Consider the following 19,039-nt stretch of genomic DNA (forward strand, 5'->3'; position numbering starts at 1 on the left):
TGCTGCAATGGTCGTGTAACGACATACTCCTACCGGTCGGATTTTCGCCATCGGAGTTAAGTGATACACGTAATGCCAGTTGCAGCAAGCGAAGATCAATGTGATTGGTTGAATCAAAATCTAGGTTCATATGCCAGACGCATATGATGCGCAGTAGTCGATTGGATCTACTACTGGATCGAATTATTCACCGAGATCATGTCTTTCGGTAAAACAGCTGTAACTTTTTGATACGATCTCGGATCGAGGGCGAATTTTATATGAAAATTGATCTACAGAAAAAGTTACACATGAAATTAAATGGCTTTGCGGTTTTTGGTGAAATTAGATTTACCAAATTCAGCTAGGAAGATGGAGTTCCGAGCCTTTTAAGTTTGGACGTTATGAACGCCTAACTTTGTTTTTGCAGGATTTTGTGATCGGTATGGCCCCTGTGTATGCGATGCATATGTGTAACTGATTCTTGACCTGTGCGTCATACGTACGGCAATACGGATGGAGCCATATGTATTGTCACATTAATGTAATTAATGACCTACGTGTCAATCTGTGATGATCCAAGCAACTATGTAACCTTCTTTACTAGCTGAATAGATGTAATAGCTTGTACTTGGAGGACTCATCACCAAAAGGATGGTGCACATGGATTATGAAGATGGAGATCATCATGGTGAACAGGTTCTATGGAGATGGAGATCACCACTAGAAATTGGGCCATACTGTATCACAACTGTGTGAATGCTATTCCTTTGTTTTACTCCTTCATGATGTGATGTTAGAAGTAGAACGATCCCTCGCAAATTTTAAGTTAGTGTGCCCTCCCAACTAAAACTTGCACGGTCCCATATCTTGTACAATTGGTGGTGGGTCTATGAAATTAGGGTGCTACTAGTTTTCCTTGACTAGACGGGTTTGTATTGGATACTTACACGCATAAGGGTTGGTTTGCTTAACAAGGTCATCTTAACGGTTAAGGACCTCGGGGCATAAAGGTTGGGTATGCCAAGACATGGAGATGTCACCCAATAATAGGAGTCATATGTGATATGATTAGCAAGAAGTTTGCTTACCGATCTACCTTGCCTGCTAGCGGTGATGCTAAAGCTCACCAGTAGACTTGTTAGTTGTGGATCCTGAATCACTAAGTATCAATAGAGATATATTGATTTTAGTGGGAGTAGATTCTGTTAAATAGTTTAATTTGATTTGCTCTATCATGGTTACTTTTATCTTAGTATTTTGCATTATTATTTTCTTATAAATGGCACCTAGCAACACCACACCGTTTGCTTTGCGTTCGGTCCTTGAGAAGGACAAGTTGAATGGAACAAACTACTTGGATTGGATCCGTAATCTGAGAATTGTTCTCAAGGCTGAGAAAAACGAAGATGTTCTGGACACCCCATTACCAGAAGAACCTGTTGATGATGCACCTGCTGCTGTTAAGAATGCTTACAAGAAAGCATGTGATGCTAACCTTGAAGTAAGCCGCCTTATGCTTGCTTGCATGGAACCTGAGATGCAGATGCAGTTCAAAATAAACCATGAGGCGCACGATATGATCGTGGCACTTAGAGACATGTTCCAGACACAGGCCAGGACTGAAAGGTTCAATGTGTCTAAGGCCTTTGTGGAGAGCAAGCTAGCAGAAGACGCAGCAGTAGGACCACACAAAATCAAGATGGTTGGTTACACTCAACGGTTGGAGAAGCTAGGCTTCCCACTGGGCCAAGAGTTGGCCACTGATTTCATTCTTTCGTCTGTTCCATCTAGCTTTTAGAACTCACGAACTACCATATGCATGGGACGGAGAAGGGTCTGAATGAACTACGTGGCATGCTTAAAACAGCAGAGGCTGACATTAAGAAAAATACTAGTAGCAGTCATGTGATGGCAATACAGAACAAGCCTAGCTTTAAGAAGAAGGGCAATTCTTGGAAGAAGAAGGGCAAGGCTGTCTCCAAGCCAAACCCAGCACCCAAGGTTAAAGCTGGACCTGCTCCAGACAAAGAGTGCTTTTATTGTCACGAACTTGATCACTCGAAGAGAAATTGCAAGCTGTACCTAGCTTCGTTGAAGAATGGCAGAAGTAAGAGTACTTCCACATCAAGTACGCTCATTATTAATGTTATAGACAACATATTTCTCGCTGATACAATTATTAATTCTTGGGTATTTGATATCGGATCGGTTGCTTATATTTGCAATTCGACGCAAGGACTAATAAGAAGTAGAAGCGTGGAAAGAGGAGAATTTGATTTCCGCGTGGGCAATAATGCAAGAGTTGCTACGTTGATCGTCGGGATGATGCAACTCCACCTCCCATTAGGATTTATTATGGAGTTGAATAATTGTTATTTTGTTCCTAGTTTAAGTCGAAACATTATGTCTCCTTCATACTTGATGAAGGATGGTTATTCATTTTCGAGTGAAAACAATGGTTGTGTGATCTCTAAGAATAATATGTTTATGGTTTTTGCACCCATTGTGAATGGATTGTTTGTTTTAAATCTTGATGATTCACATGTCTATAACATAAGTGCTAAAAGGTCTCAACCTAATGATTTGAGTCCTACCTACATATGGCATTGTCATTTGGGTCATACAAGTGAAAAGCGCATGAAGAAGCTCTATTCTGATGGACTTCTAACTTCATTTGATTTTGAATCATACGATGTGAGCCTTGCTTGCTAGGCAAGATGACCAAGCCGCCTTTCACAGGTTTTCCTGAGAGAGCATTAGACTTATTGGAACTCGTACATACCGATATATGCGGACCAAAGAGCACGACGGCTAGAGGAGGATTCCAATACTTCATAACTTTACTGATGATTTTAGTAGATATGGCTATGTCTAGTTGATGAGGCACAAGTCTGAAACCTTTGAAAAGTTCAAGGAATTTCAGAATGAAGTTGAAAATCAGCATGGCAAGAAAATTAAGACCTTACGATCTGAACATGGAGGCGAGTATTTGAGCCATGAGTTTAGCAATCATCTGAAGAGCTGCGGAATTGTTCCACAGCTTACGCCACCTAGAACACCTCAGAGAAACGGTGTATCCAAGCGATGTAATCGAACTTTGTTAGACATGGTTCAATCAATGATGAGCTAGTCGGACCTACCGTTATGATTTTGGGGATACGCTCTAGAAACAGCAGCTTTCACACTTAATAGGGTACCGTCTAAATCCGTAGTTAAGACACCATATGAGATGTGGACTGGAAAGACTCTCAGTTTGTCTTTTCTAAAAATTTGGGGATGTGAAGTATTTGTCAAGCGACTTCAGTCAGATAAAATTACACCCAAGTCGGATAAGTGCATTTTCGTGGGATATCCAAAGGAAACTTTAGGATACTATTTCTACAACCGATCAAAGGCCAAAGTGTTTGTTGCTCAGAACGGTGTCTTCCTAGAGAAATAATTTCTCAAAGGGGAGAGGAGTGAAAAGATAGTGCGTCTTGAAGAAGTTCAAGATGAGCCAATCGGGCAAGAATCAACGAGTGATGCTAACGTAGCAGAACAAGTTGAGATACCCATCGCAAGAGAAGCACCGCCACAACCACGAAGGTCGGTAAGGCTCCGTGAAATGCGGGAAGTATTATTGTTGGACAATGATGAGCCTTCGACATATGCAGAAGCAATGATGGACCCAGACTCCGAAAAATGGCAAAGTGTCATGCAATCTTAAATAGAGTCCATGGGAGACAATCAAGTTTGGAACTTGGTTGACCCGCCTGATGGTGTTAAAGTCATAGAGTGCAAATGGATCTATAAAAAGAAGAGAGATATGGATGGAAATGTTCACATCTATAAAGTACGACTTGTCGCAAAAGGTTTTCGACAAGTTCAAGGAGTTGACTACGATGAGACCTTCTCGCCCGTAGTGATGCTTAAATCTATTCGGATTATTCTAGCTATAGCTGCATATTTCGATTATGAGATATGGCAGATGGATGTGAAGACAGCTTTCCTGAATGGAAATCTAATTGAGAACGTGTATATGATGTAGCCTGAGGGTTTTGTCGATCCAAACAATGTTGAAAAGGTGTGCAAACTTCAGAAATCCATTTATGGGTTGAAGCAAGCATCTAGGAGTTGGAACATTTATTTTGATGAAGTGGTCAAAGGGTTTGGCTTTATTAAGAACGAAGAAGAGTCTTGTGTTTACAAGAAAGTTAGTGGGAGCTCTGTAGTATTTCTAATCTTATATGTAGATGACATATTACTGATTGGAAACAACATTCCTATGCTTGAGTCCGTAAAGACTTCACTGAAAAATAGTTTTTCGATGAAGGACTCAGGGAAAGCACCATATATTCTGCGCATCAAAATCTATAGAGATAGATCGATAAGGCTTATAGGATTAACCCAAGATACTTACATTGACAAAGTGTTGAAATGGTTCAGCATGGAAGAGGGTTCTTGCCTATATCACATGACATACACCTTAGCAAGACTTAGTGTCCTTCGACTACTAATGAGCAGGATCGCATGAGTAGAGTGCCATATGCTTTGGCTATTGGATCTATCATGTATGCAATGATAAGTACACGCCCAGATGTTTCAAATGCGCTAAGTATGACAAGCCGCCACCAGTCTTATCCGGGTGAGAGTCACTGGACGGCGGTGAAAAACATTCTTAAGTACTTCAGAAGGACTAAACATATGTTCCTCGTTTATGGAGGTGAGGAGGAGCTCGTTGTAACAGGTTACACCAATGCTAGTTTCCAAACTGATACAGATGATTCAAAACCACAATCAGGATTTATGTTTATGCTAAACGGTGGTGCTGTTAGTTGGAAGAGTTTCAAGTAGGAGACGGTGGCTGATTTTACGACAGAAGCCGAGTACATCGCGGCTTGAAGCCGTGAAGGAGGGTGTTTGGATAAGGAATTTCCTTATTGAGCTTGATGTGTTCCTAAATGCGTCTAGCCCATTGAATCTCTACTGTGATAACAATGGGGCTATTGCACAAGCAAAGGAGCTAAGGAATCACCAGAAGAACAAACACGTAATGGGGCGATTTCATCTCATTCGAGACTTCGTTAACCGAGGCGAGATCAAGATATGCAAAATACACACAGAATTAAATATTTCTGATCCTTTGACAAAGCCTCTCCCGCAGTCTAAGCATGATGTGCACATAAGAGCTATGGGTATTAGATATCTTCTAGATTGACTCTAGTACAAGTGGGAGACTGTTGGAGGTATGCCCTAGATACAATCATAGAGATGATGATATTCCATTGTATCCATATTTTATATTGTGTTCCTTGAATATCCATTAAAGGCTACTAGAATTGATTTGCAATTATGTGAATTGTGTGTGAAACTCTTTACTTGTATGGTTATTCTAAAAGTGGTCCCTAGTCGGAGTTGATGTGAGGACACACATGATATTAGACTAGCACATATATTAGTTGATGACTATGTTTCACAAGTCATGGACATGGAGATGTCAAACTAATGATGTGGGCACGTGTAGAGACATGTGCTACGACTGACCCAACGCGAGTTACATAGTTCTCTCTTTACATAGTCATGCTATGTGAGGTTAAGAGTTAACCTAAAAAGGGATTCCGAATCACAGCATCGAGAAAGAGTGGTTGGCTTGGAGCTAGACCAAATATCATGAGGCAAAGGGAATAGCATGTATGTGATGTTGTGATGGTTCGTCTGATATGATCTTCGTGTGTGTATAGGAGTTAGCATGTCTTGCTAGAGGCCGCTACTAACTATTGGCCAAGTAAGAGTACTTGTGCCATGTCTATACGTATATGAACCTATAGGGTCACACACTTAAAGGGCCGGAAGCCCAATTCGGATATGATCAGAATTGAACCAGGTTTAGGAGTACTAATGGGCTTTGGACCTAGAGGCCCGTTAGGAACCCCTATTTATTGAGGGGTTTGGGGCGCCCTAGGGTTTAACCCATTTTGGCCAAACCACAGCCGCACCCCCTCCCACGCCCTCGTCTTTGTTGCAACTCGCGGACCTAGCAGTCCGGCTTGCGATGCTTCCTCCCCGCACGTGTGGATACCTTGGAGGTGTTGCATCTGCAGCACTTGGATGAGCTGCCGCACGAGAGCTCCGACGAGGAACCTGACGAGCCGACGTGGAACTTGACGAGCCGGCGCACGAGGAGTACGCCGTTGCACGTGGACGAGCTGCTGAGGAGCTGCTCGACGTCGACGTGTGATCGACTACACTGCCCCAACGAGGTTCATCAACTTCTGCATCTGCACGTCTAGTGGTAATCCCATGATCCATATACGGTTGTTTTCCTGATTTACGCGGTGGAAAAATTTTGTTTTGCACTAGCGTAGTCTACCTCGTATCCCAACACCTGCATCAACCAACATCCGAGAAACTGGCTTCCCATTGATATGTCCTTTTATATATAGTGCTTTCAGATGACTTTCGACAGCTTTAGGCTTCTGGAACACAACTTCATAGGCCCAAAGTCAAGGTGAGCCAAATTATCTTTCGAGATCACATAACCATCCATCAACATATGAATCACATTTATATCCACGTTCATGCTCTCAGATGAAGTACTGTAATCAATAAGCTGTTCATCGTCATCTAATTCACGGACTGATGCCAACTCATTGTCACCAGCTATAGGGACAGAAGAAGCAAAATCGGGTGGCAACTCTGGCTCGACCGGTCTGACCAGTTCCTCCACCGATCTGACCAGCTCGGGTGCTAGCATAGATGCCTCAACTGGTCTGACCAGTTCCTTGGCCGGTCTGACCGGTGGAGCTGGGGCGTCGGCCTTAACTCTCCACTCTTTCTTCTGAGGTGCCATGGGTCTGTATCTATTGAATGCCTCATCCCTCTGTTTTTCTAGCTCCGGTTCCCTTTTTTCCTACAGCCTCAGCCTCTGCAACTTCCTCCTCTGTGTGCGAGTCAACCCAGGAGGACACCACCTTGGCAAGAAGTACTTGGAGCTCGACCCACTACTGCTAGCCTCATGATCATTACCAGCGGGAACCTTTTGAACAGATGACATGACCAGATTACTTGTGCCAATCGGTTCTCCCGCATTAGCTTCAACGGGAACATCCATAGACCCAATCTAGATAATAGCTTTCTCTCTATCTTTCCTTGATTCTACTTCTATCTTCTGAACTTCCTCCTCTCTCTGTTTAGGATGATACACTTGCTTTGGAGGAGACGTCCTGGGCGCCTGGACAGACCGGTCTGACTGGTTGGGGTAGACCGGTCTGACCGATCGGGTCTGTGCACCCTGACCTAGATGAGCGGGGTGCCCAACAGCCTTGCACAGGGAGTGAGATCCTGTCCAAAGCCGACTTCCTTGATTCTCCCCATCTAGGATGGAAAGACAACTACTGCTCGGACTGGTAAGGTACCCACATTACCCCACTATCATCCCACACCGAGCATGGAGGTTTTGATGACAGAGGAGCCCAAGTTGTGAAGGGGTACCACCTTGGTTGCACTTGGTCACTTCTCTATCTTGTAACCACTCTCGGTGGCGAAACTTGTCTCCCTTGATGAGTAGGTGACCTTATTCTCTTTTTTACCGGTCGATCACTTGTAACGGCCTTCTGCTTGGAATATTTGTCCAGAAGCATATCAAAGGTGACTTTTTCCCTGGGGCTGCTCCCCTGATCTTTTGCCACGTTGAGCTTCCAAGTCCCAATTTCTGAACGCTTCGGTTTTAGCATTTGGGGATGTTTCTGGGGCTGATCGGTCTGACCGGTTCGGTCTGGCTAGCAAACTCGAGTGATTTTTGACCAGATGATGTGGACGTCGCTTGCCCCCCGTGTCTAGAGGCTTTTACAGTAATCTTGAATGACTCTCTGCCATCTGGAGTCCTTTCATACACCACTTCCCTTGTCAACTCTTTTTTCCTCAAATTGGGCTTCTCTTCCCCGATCACCACATTTTTGCCTTTGGTAGCTTCGACTTGATGCGGCTGAACCAGTACCTTGGACTGCTGTATGTCCATTGTGTTGACAGGAAATGGTGTCTTGTCCAATTGCATTTCATGAAACGTCAAACGGCCTTCATTTATAGCTGATTGAACCTGCCGACGAAACACATTGCAATCATTAGTCGCATGGGAAAAAGTATTATGAAACTTGCAATATACTTTCCTTTTCAGCTCTTCAAGTGGAGGCATAGTATGAGATATTTTCAAATGTCCAAGTTTAAGCAATTCATAGAAAATACGATCACACTTGGAAACATGAAAAGTAAATTTTACTTCTTCTTGCTAACTCTTATGGGCCAGCTTAAGAGATGCACAAGAATAGGATTTAGCTTTAGAAGGCCACACAAATTCAGTAACAACCTCATTGTCGTTGTCATTCGAACTATCAGAATCATATTCAATAGCATGCATATTAGACCGATGAGACTTAAAGCTATCTTTTTCTTTAGCAATTCTAAGTTCCATTGTTGAAGCCTTCATGAGTACTTGTGCAACGGTATAAAGCTAAAACCTTCTAGCCGATCCCTGATGGATGATTTTAAACCTTTAAGAGTAAGATCAGCCAAATCACTATCAAAAAGCGACAAATTAAAGCATCGATTCTTAATTTCTTTGAATCATCTTATGTAATCAAAGATAGATTATTCTTTGCCTTGCCTAACCGATGTTAAATCCGTCAACTTTAATTGAAAACTCCCGGTGTAAAAATGATCATGAAATTTTTGCTCTAATTGTTCCCACGAATCAATAGAGCCGGGAGCCAAAGATGAATACCAAGTGAAAGTTATTCCAGTTAATGACAAAGAAAGTAAGTGAACCCGCAAAGCATTATAATAACCCGCTTCGCCTAGTTGAGCCAGATACTGACTAATATGCTCCCAAGTAGTTCGGTTATCTTCACCACTAAATTTAATGAAATCGGGCATGCGCTAACCGACACGATAGGGGACACAGTCAAAATCAGCATGATATAGCTTTTGATATAGCTTTGAACTACTCGTATCTATGCCAAATTTACTTTGAATCATAGCCAACATATCCTCTCTAAATCTTCTAATCTCGCGAAGAGGATGTGACTCTGGTAGGTTTGGGGCTGATGTATTCACAGTACTCACATGGGGTGGGTTGCCATTGTTGCGTACTTCCTCAATCATGTTGTCCTTCATCTTGATCGCGGGCATCTCGAAGTCTTGCACTCTCATCGCTCTGCCCTTGCGATCTTTCTTGACCCCCATAAGATATTGAATCTTGACGTATTCCTGGAGTGTTGTGATGTTTTGCCGCTCCTCCTCGCTGAGATCCTCCACAGAAGCCTCGATGATGTTATTCTTGTCAATCTCCGTATTAGATCCCATCTTGCTAGGGTTTTCCGGAACGGTTGTAAAAACTAGATCTTTTCCCCTAGCGGAGTCGCCAAAATGTGTTGGCACCTTTTCTATCCAACACACGAATGCGCTGGTTCGCACGTGAATCAGAAGATCACCTCGTCGGGGCTTCTGCACCTAGCCGGTCAGATTGGTCAGGGGTCCGATCAGAACGATCCTTGCAGAGGCACCACGAAAGCCTACGTTCACCACCTTGGGAGGGATCTCGTCGGAGATGGCGAGCCTAGGGTTCCTCTGAGATCGATCAGGCCACTCAGAACATCCTCAAACGCTGTCGAGATGAAGGAGGAAAGCAGGGGGTTGGAAAAGCTAAGGTTTGGAGATAAAAAGTAGATAAATTGTGTTTGACGATTGGGTGATAGCCCTCAATCGGCCAGGGCCCTTTATATTTATAGGTGGGAGGTCTTTTCCCACAAGGAAGTCCCGCTTTATCTCCAATTCGACCAGGATTCCAAGAGCTATCTCGGACTCGAGCTGACCGGTCTGACCGGTCGGGGCCACCGGTCAAACCGGTGGGCACGCACCAAATCGGCTATGAGCCTGATCGGTACCGCTACTACTTTTGGGCTCCAACACATGCCCCCCTATTGCCTGGTAAAGCTTGCGTACCAAGAAATAAACCTAAGGGTGATGAATTCCATCGGCCATTTGTTCTAAGGGCGATATTTCAAAATATCGACCATATCGTCTCAAGCATCTTGCCAAACACTTGGATGATAGTTTTTCAAGTACCTCCCATTCAGAGCTCTAGGTAGTTGAAATCCATGCAATGTCTCCACCATATAGGAATTCCCACAAAGCACACTTGTAATTTCGTATGGCCCTTCCCAACTTGGAGACCACTTTCCAAATTTATTGCTCTTGGTTCCTATAGGTAAAATTGTCTTCCAAACCAAATCTCCTACCTGAAATATCTTGGCTTTGACCCTTTTTTTGTATGCTCTAGCCACCTGAATTTTATCCTTTTCAATCTCAAATAAAGCCTCCATCCGCTTGTCGGTCACTTCATCAATATTATCCATCATTAAAGCATAATAGGTGTCAAAGTGAAGATCATTTTGTTTAGCCAACCTATATGCACCCAGATTTACCTCAACGGGCAAAACGGCTTCTTGACCATAGACAAGCTCAAAAGGAGTAACTTTAGTGGCGCCATGTCTAGAAATACGATGAGCCCATAAAGTTTCAAATAAAACCTCATACCATCCTTTAGGATTGTCATCTATCTTTTTCTTGATGAGCTTAATTAAAATCTTGTTGCTAGACTCGGCTTGACCATTAGCTTGAGCATAATAAGGAGATGAATTGAGCAGCTTAATGCCATAAGATTCCACAAACTCCCGCACTTCTTTAGATATGAATGAGGTTCCTTGATCTGTGGTCAAAGACTGTGGAATACCCATCTCGCCGGTCATTGTGCCTTGTCCCAGGCAGCAGAGGGAAGGGCAGAGGAGGAGGAGGGAGGGAGAGGGGGAGAGAGAGAGGACAACACCTGGGACTAGGCGGCCACCGCGCCTGGCCCTCGCCGCTGCTACTCCACCTGCACCGCCGCCTCTAGCGCACCGCATCCTCCGGCCATCGCGAGATCCAGCGTTGCCTCCACACCATGCCCGGCCGCCGCTCCTCACCGCTAGTGAGGGGTGAGGGGAGGGGCAGCAGCCCCGCACCTTCGACCGGCCACAGCTAGAGAGAGATGTCACCACGCTAGAGGAGGGAGAGATCCAGGCAGGGAGGGTGCAGATCTGGCTGGGAAGGGTGGAGATCCGGTCAGGAAAAGGGGTCCAGCGAGAGGGAGGGCAGAGAGAGTGGGGTGCGGCGGGTGGGAGGAGGAGGAAGAGAGGGGGGCGGGGGGAGGCGGATAGAGTGAGGAAGAGATCGAGAGGAGGCGCCGGGTGGGAGAGGGAGGATAGCGTGCGGCCGGACATGAGGTGTTCTTAAATTTGAAGTAAATAAAAATTTCGGATCTGGGTCCAACTATCACCGCCGGCTCGTATTACAAATCGACAGTGATAGCGATATCTGTAGTAGTATTGTGACCGTAAAAGAACTCTACCAAGCTGCGGAGTTATCCTCCCGAAAAGACCAGCATTCGAGAGGTTGAGATACCTTGGGTTTCTAAGGGTACCCAGAAACGCCAAAGACTTCGTTGTGTCATAATTGAAGTCGTTGAAGCTGAGATCCAAGTATCTCAGATGTGGTAAGGCAGCAATAATGGAGGAGTTCATTATCTCGCCTCTCACCTTGACCACTTCATCAAAGTCCTCATGGCCACGGAGATCAAGCTAAGCTTGATGACATGGTCGGTTTGGTCGTCGCACCCTACTCCCTTCCATCCGCAGCAATCTTCGCCTCGCCATGACGAGAGGCATCTAGTAGGATCTATGAAGCTATGAGTGTCTCCCGCTCGCTTGCAACATAGCCACGACCCGAGACCGCCCTTGCGTGAGCAAAGGACGAGGAAAGTGTCACGGAAAGAATCAGGACGAAGAATCGAAGATTGCAGCAGCTCCTTGAAGACGGAGCAGGCGAGCAGTCATTTTGTAATGGCCTTGCTCTTCTTTGTTTTGTTTGTTTTTGTGGCTATGTATTCATGAAACCAAAGCCATGTTGGAGCACTTAAGCTTGGTGTCTCTATAAATAAACTATTCTTGAAGTCCTGACTGATGATCGGTATGCACTAGCGGCACGAAAGTCTTGTGTCTTGCACCCTTGCTTTGACCGGCAAGTTGACGAAAGTGGTCGAGTGGGCAAGTGACTGAGGGCTGTACGTTTTTGCTTTTTGACGGCCTCCTTCTGCTCTCAGTGGGTTGGCAGTCGTTGTGGCAGTATACAATATTTTCGTGTGGACTTGCAGGTCAGTTCGATCTGCACTCTAAGTTGATCGGCATGCTGGGTGGATCGACATCAACTTTTTCTTTTGGCGGGATTGACATCGAATGGACCTTGACTTAAGTTGATCAGCATGCAAAATTTAGCCATCGCATGACCAAAGATAAATGCAGTGGTGGCAAAATAGCGTGTTCTTGTTGAAAGCCTGCTTGAATCGACTTGTAGCTAGCAGCCCTGGACCTGGAGGCAGTTTCTGAACATGGCGCATCTCATGTATTCTGATGGAGATGGACTAGACGTCATCGCCACCACCGTCTGTCCATCTCCTTGGGTGGGACTCAAAGCAATTTGGGTGTGAGGAGGTCTCCCTACTAGAGTCTTTCGTCCAGCACCTTAGTGCCGGTTACAATTGGATCCGGTACTAATGTGAGCATACATTAGTACCGGGTCTAACAGATAGTTCTTGAGATGCCTCCCGTGACCCCTTTTAGTATCGAGTGGGGGCTCCACTCGGTCCTTGTTTACTTCCCTCCAAACTCCCAACTTTGACACTATGCAAAAAGAAGATTCCCCATCACATCAAACTTGCGGTACATGCATGGAGTACTAAATGTAGACGAAATCAAAAACTAATTGCACAATTTTTTTGTACTTTGCGAGACGAATCTTTTGAGCCTAATTAGTCAATATTTGGACAATAATTCACAAATACAAACGAAACGCTACAGTGTCGCATTTATGGCAAAATGCCAATTTTGCAACTCCCAACTTGAGAAATAAACAAGGCCTCGGTACTAAAGGTCACCCTCAGTCACTTTAATACCGGGTGGAGCCTCCACCCGATACTAAAGAGCTCCCATTCGCCGCCTGCCGCCACTTCTTATCCATCCATTCATCCGTCTCCCCCCCCCCCCGGCCCCCTCCTCTATCTCTCACTCCTCTTTTCCTTTACCTCTGCTCACCCTCACCCTTCCTCTCCTCCTCTACCTCCCCTCCCCTCCCCCTTCCGCTCGCCCCTCACCGGCAGTGAGGAGCAGCGGTGGGGCGAGGTGAGGTGGCGACAAGCAAGGGCGGCGGGCGGGTGGGCGGGGGCGGCGGCTGGAGGCGGGAGGGGGGGCGCCGGCAGGGCGGTGGTGGCAGGGTCCGTCAGGAGGGTGGCGGGAGGGAGGGCACTGGCGGGGGCCGGGCGGGGGCTGGCGGCGGCGGGGGGGGGGGGGCGGCAGCGGTGAGGTCGGTGGCGGGGGGCAGGCTGGCGGGAGGCTAGATTTCTTTTTTTATTTTTTAATACCCTTTAGTACCGGTTATTTGACCCGGTACTAGAGGGTCCCGAATTAGTAGTACCAGTTGCACAATCGATATTAAAGAGGATTCCCAACCAGTACAGAAGGTCATTTCTCTAGCAGTGCTCCGTCCTGGCTTACTAGCTACTAGCTAGTCCGCTCCACCAAACCCTCGTTTCCAATCTTCGCTTCATCCCTGATTCAGTGCCCACCGGACGAGCTCGCCAGCATCTCCTTGCCGCCTCCCCACTGCTCCTTCCAATGCTCCATGCATGGTGGCTGACGGCTGCAACAGATGCAACAAGCAGTGGCAGTGGAGCAGCGCGCACCGGTGGTGAGGATACCGGAATGGGGAGGGGCAAGGGCCAGCTCCAGGCAAGAGAAGGGAGCTGACGATGGAGACCGGCAGGAAAAGCACCGATCCTGCCCATGGCGGTGGCTTCAAACAGCTACCTACACTAGTACCCAGCTGTGTAGTTTCGCCTTGCCATGACTTTCCAGAAGGAAACGGATACTGTAGTCTATAGCGGTTGAGTTGGCAATGGCAGCCTGGCAGGGGAGATTCCAGCGTGACTCGCGATGGGGTGGGTTAGGCTTTAGGAGATGACGGGTAGCTGGTCAGCCCGGAGGGAGACTTGGAGAACATTCTCAGTAGTAACTTGAAAGACTTGGTCTGGTGGTGAGCTCTGGGCAGCTCCATTATTACAGGACAAATAGTAGCCTGAACAAGTTTACAGATTTCTAATAAGTAAACAACTGTAAACACCAGAACTTTAATACGAAACAAATGGTGAACACAGTTCGAGGTTACGGCAGATCATGCTACCACTGATCAGCTACGTGACTGTAGATTATTGGCGTGCGTGCGCACACACAAGTACACAACTAACGTTTTAACGGAGAAGCTGCCTGGCTGCTAAGTACTATGTGCTTCTTTCGTCCCAAATTACTATTTAGTTTTTCTATGCATCTTTTGTCCCAAATTACTATTAGTTTTTCTATGCATCTGAATGTATATTATATCTAGATACATAGCAAAAATTATATACTTAAAAAACTAAAACGAATAATAATTTGGGACGGAGGGAGTACAAGCTTTCATAGTTCAGCTTAGTGTTGCACCACAGACGAAACAAAAACAAAAACAATATAAAAGGGTTCAAAAATTATTGGCCCTGTTCGCTTCAGCTTATTCAGCCGGCTTATCAGCCACCAAACAGTGTTTTCCTCTCACAACAAATCAGCCGTTTCAGCTTTTCAGCCGGCTTATAAGCTGAAGCGAACAGGGCCTGCAATGGAAGAAAACTTTCATCTCTCTTCGTCTCCACATTTCCTTAGAAAGGCAGCCTTGCTGATAGCCACTTGCACATAGGCCTTGTCATATAGAGTGTCCCAAAGCTGAAAGTAAGCAATCCTCCATGTTTTCATGAACAGCATGGCGCAAAACACAGTCCAGAGACCCATCACGAATCCCGTGATCATGCTGAGATACAAAGATGATCTGCCACCTTCATGCTCTTGATTGACACTTGGGTTTGTTCCATTCATTGAGCAACTGTTGAGAAGTGGAGGCCCACAAAGTCTAGGATTGCCAATGTACATGTACTGATTATTGAGTGTTTGCAGCTGCTGTCCTGAGGGGATTCCGCCTGATAAATCATTGTAGGACAAGTTCAGGCAACTCAAGAATGTAAGATCTGATAAACCTGAGGGGATTTTGCCAGTGAAATAATTGTAAGAGAGATCAAGGGATTCTAGTTCCCTTAAAGCACCAATATCATCTGGAATTGGTCCACTTATTTGGTTGTTGGAGAGATTCAAACTCCGAAGTGCCTTCAGTAAAAATAGTTCCTTCGGAATGTATCCAGTGAAACTATTACTTGACATGTCAATCAACACGATATTCTTTGTAAATTCATGGGTGTAATTAAGCTCTCTATCTTTTATGAAAGTTGATATGCTGTCACTACTGTAATTGCCGTCACCATTGTCATTCGAAGCTTGTGTCATCGCTTTCAACCTTGCTAGAGACGAAGGTATACTTCCTGATATGTTGTTGTGTGCTACATCCAAATAATGAAGTCCATCAAGCTTAGTTAACTGCATAGGAAGGTGACCATGAAACATATTCGATCTTAGTATCAGCACCTCCAGGTTGGGCATTTGTTCTGCTATCCATGTTGGCACACTGCCTGAGAACTTGTTATGTGAAAGGTCAAGAAAACCTAATTCTGGAAAGAAACGAGGGAATTCACCTGACAGGCTGTTATTTTTCAAGTCTACCATAAGCAATGAAGTAGTGTTCTGTGGACATTCTGGAGAATCACCAGTTAATTGATTGTTGGACAGGTTTATTTCTAACAAAACATAACACACGTATGCTGGGATGGTGCCTGTTAAATAGTTGTTGTAAAGAAGCAAATTCCTTAGACAAGGAGCTGTAAGGTTTACTGGTAGCTGACCTGATAAAGAATTTCTAGAGAGATCCATTACAGCTATGAATGGCAACTCCAAATTTGCTGGTAAAGCACCAATGAGTTGATTTCTTGACAAGTCTAAATTTGAAGCTGAAGAAAGCACCGCCCAAAACCAATGTGGGAAAACATCATTTATCCGGGTGTTTGGGCTATGGAGTTCTTGTATGCCAGCTTGCCATTTCAGCCATGCAGGAAACGAAGGTCCCATGTCACATGAACCGAAATGTCCTTCCTTTAATCTAAACGGAGGAACCCAATCTTTGGCAAAATCCAGTTTTAGAGAATTTTTTGAAAGGTTCAGAAAGTCAAGCTTCACCAGAGTCATAAAATGAACTTCTGAAAGCACACCACTCAAGTTATTGGAGTCAAACCTCAAGAAAGTCAAATTACTAAGCAATCCAATCCCGTCAGCTACATCACCCATCAGCATGTTCTTAGAGAGGTCCAGATGAGTTAGACTCCTCATATTTCCTATTCCAGAAGGAATAGAACCATTCAGCATGTTCTTAGAGAGGTCCAGATAAGTTAGACTCCTCATATTTCCTATCGAAGATGGTAGAGAACCAACCAGCATGTTCTGAGAGAGGTCAAGGTAACTCAAACTCCTCAAGTTTCCTATCCCAGAAGGTACACGACCAAATATCCTGTTCGCAGAGATGTCAAGGTACTCGAGATTGGTTAGATTTCCTATCCAAACTGGCAGCTGCGCAATCAAATTTGCACCTTGCAAGGCCATCTTACGCAGCTTGTTCGACGAACATTGTGGTATGCTCGTCGTCACGAACCCATTGATACCAGTCCAGCTAAAATCCAGTTGCTGCAAATTACATAGATTTTTCGTGGTCTGTGGCATGGTACCCGTTAAGATATTGTAATCTAAATATAAGACCTCGAGGGAGGACATGTTTCCTAATGCATCAGGGATGGCCCCGGACCATCCAGATCCACTGAGAAGAAGCCCTTTTATGGAAGTGAGGCCCCAAAACCAGTTGTGTTGGAGCAGAGAGTTAAATTCATTATAGGACAAATCAAGGATCTCAAGATGTGTCAGGTTCGAATGGGATAGAGTAGATACTGTGCTATTAAGCTGACAGCTAGACAGGGAGATGATTTTCAGATTAGGCAGCATGTTTATCATGCGAACCCAATCCCTTGCATGACTCAGATCCACGTAGCTCATATTGAGACTCTTTAATGAAGAGAGCCGTGGAAGCCATGAAAGATCTGACACTTCCAGACCATTAAAGCTTAAATCAAGATGCTGTAAGCGAGAGAGGTTACCGAGCTGTGAAGGTACACTCCCCGAAAAACCCGCGTCTGAGAGACTGAGGTACCTTAGGTTGCTGAGGGTGCCCAGAAACAGAGGTATGTTTGTGTAGTTGAAGTCATTGAAGCTCAGATCTAAGTACTTCAGATGGTTTAATGTCGCAATGGAGGAGCTCATCCCACCTCTCAACATAATCGCTTCAGAATCACTCTGGCACCTGAGATCAAGCTTGACGACATGGCCGATTCGGTTGCTGCACCCGACTCCCTCCCACTGACAGCAGTCTTCGCCCCGCCACGAGGAAAGACGGCCAGCAGGGTCCAGGAAGCTTTCCTTCAAGTTGAGAAGTGCCTCCCGCTCGCTTGCAACGCAGCCACCGCCGGAGATCACCCTTGCATGAACAGAGAGCGACGACAGTGCCTGGGTCACAAGAAAGATGACGACGATTGTTGCAGTAGCTTCGCCTTGGAGATGCAGCAAGCGAGTGGTCATTTTGATAGCCTTGTTCTTTCCTTTTCGTTTTTATGTGGCTATCTGTAAATGAAATGGTAGGTTGGAGCAGCGCATAAGCTAGATCTCTATTTATGCTTGAACTGATGAGTATGCTGGATGCACTGGCGGCACCGCGGCAGAACAAGTCTAGTCGTCTCTTACCCATTCGTTATAGTGCTTTGGGGGTTTTTTTTTGATAAAATTCGACTATTCGAGCTGCCTTTCAGGTCATTTTCTCGGTAGAAAGCTCAAGCTGCGATTTTGTATCCATGCATGGCTTTAGAATTTGTTACAAGTCCAAGAAAGTCAAGAGAGCGGCCCTCCTTTGGCTCTAAAATATCAGTAAGTGAAGGTCGTGCTCGTGCATGGCCCTACTCGAAATTGATCGGCAATTCGGCATTATTGGCACTAGTCTAGTCGTGGCCTTGACTCTACAAGTCCGCCGCATACGACACGCGAGCCTGGTTGAAAAAGGAGAACGAAGAACAAAGATTGGCATCCATAACGTTTCTCTATGAACTGTTCACAAGTGACTGCGTGGGGTGTGCCAAAGGCAGTAGGATGCTCTCAAAGGTCCGTGCGTGCGTGTGCAGCGAAGGGCCGGCTCTGACCCTCGGGCAATAGGGGCGACGGCCGAGGGCCCATGCTAGGAAGGGGCCCAAGATCCTATATGTAATAGATCTAAGTATTTATACGGTATATATACTTGCATTTGATGCAATGAGGCTAAGCAGGCCTGCTAGTGCTAGCCGCCAGACGTAGAAACAAATCTGTGTTCCGCGTGCACTCATCCATCTTTGTTTTTGACCCCGCAAAATCAAAGTCATATGCAAATCAATCATCAAATTAGTCGATATCATCTTGCTCTGCTTCGACCGGGAGGTCCTCATCTTGCTTGGCAGGTTATTGTGTCTTAGATTTCTAGGGTTTAAAACTTCTAATTCCAATGTTTATTGTTTTTCTTCACTGTTTAGGTCTTAAAATAATAAGAAGTATTTGTCGTGTTCTCAAAAAAGAAAGAACAAAAAGAAAATATGACGGCCAGTTTATTGAATCCTAAAGGGTGCTTTACACAAGTCCCGAGTGATTTTGCATTAAGAAGTGCATGCAAGAGTTATTTTGTGAACGGACATGCTAGCACCCGGACGTCCGATAATTTTTTTATCGGACGCTCCGTCGCAACATTGAAAAATAACTATGGAAACATCAAAAATCAACACTTGCAACATGAAACACATACACTAAAAATAGTTTTGGAACTCATGCATGCCATCCATCTCTTTATAGGATAAAAAATCCGTGCGCAGCATTTCATCATATTTCACGCAATATTCATCAGAAGATAA

At 45.1% G+C, this 19,039-nt stretch overlaps 1 pseudogene; it reads right to left on the bottom strand.

Annotated features, from left to right (window-relative positions):
- Positions 1-16,753: 16,753 nt before the first annotated feature.
- LOC140222716 (receptor-like protein EIX2) lies at positions 16,754-17,863 on the bottom strand (annotated as a pseudogene).
- Between the last annotated feature and the right edge of the window lie 1,176 nt (positions 17,864-19,039).

Source organism: Setaria viridis, chromosome 5 (assembly GCF_005286985.2).
Source record: "Setaria viridis chromosome 5, Setaria_viridis_v4.0, whole genome shotgun sequence".
Lineage (NCBI taxonomy): Eukaryota > Viridiplantae > Streptophyta > Magnoliopsida > Poales > Poaceae > Setaria > Setaria viridis.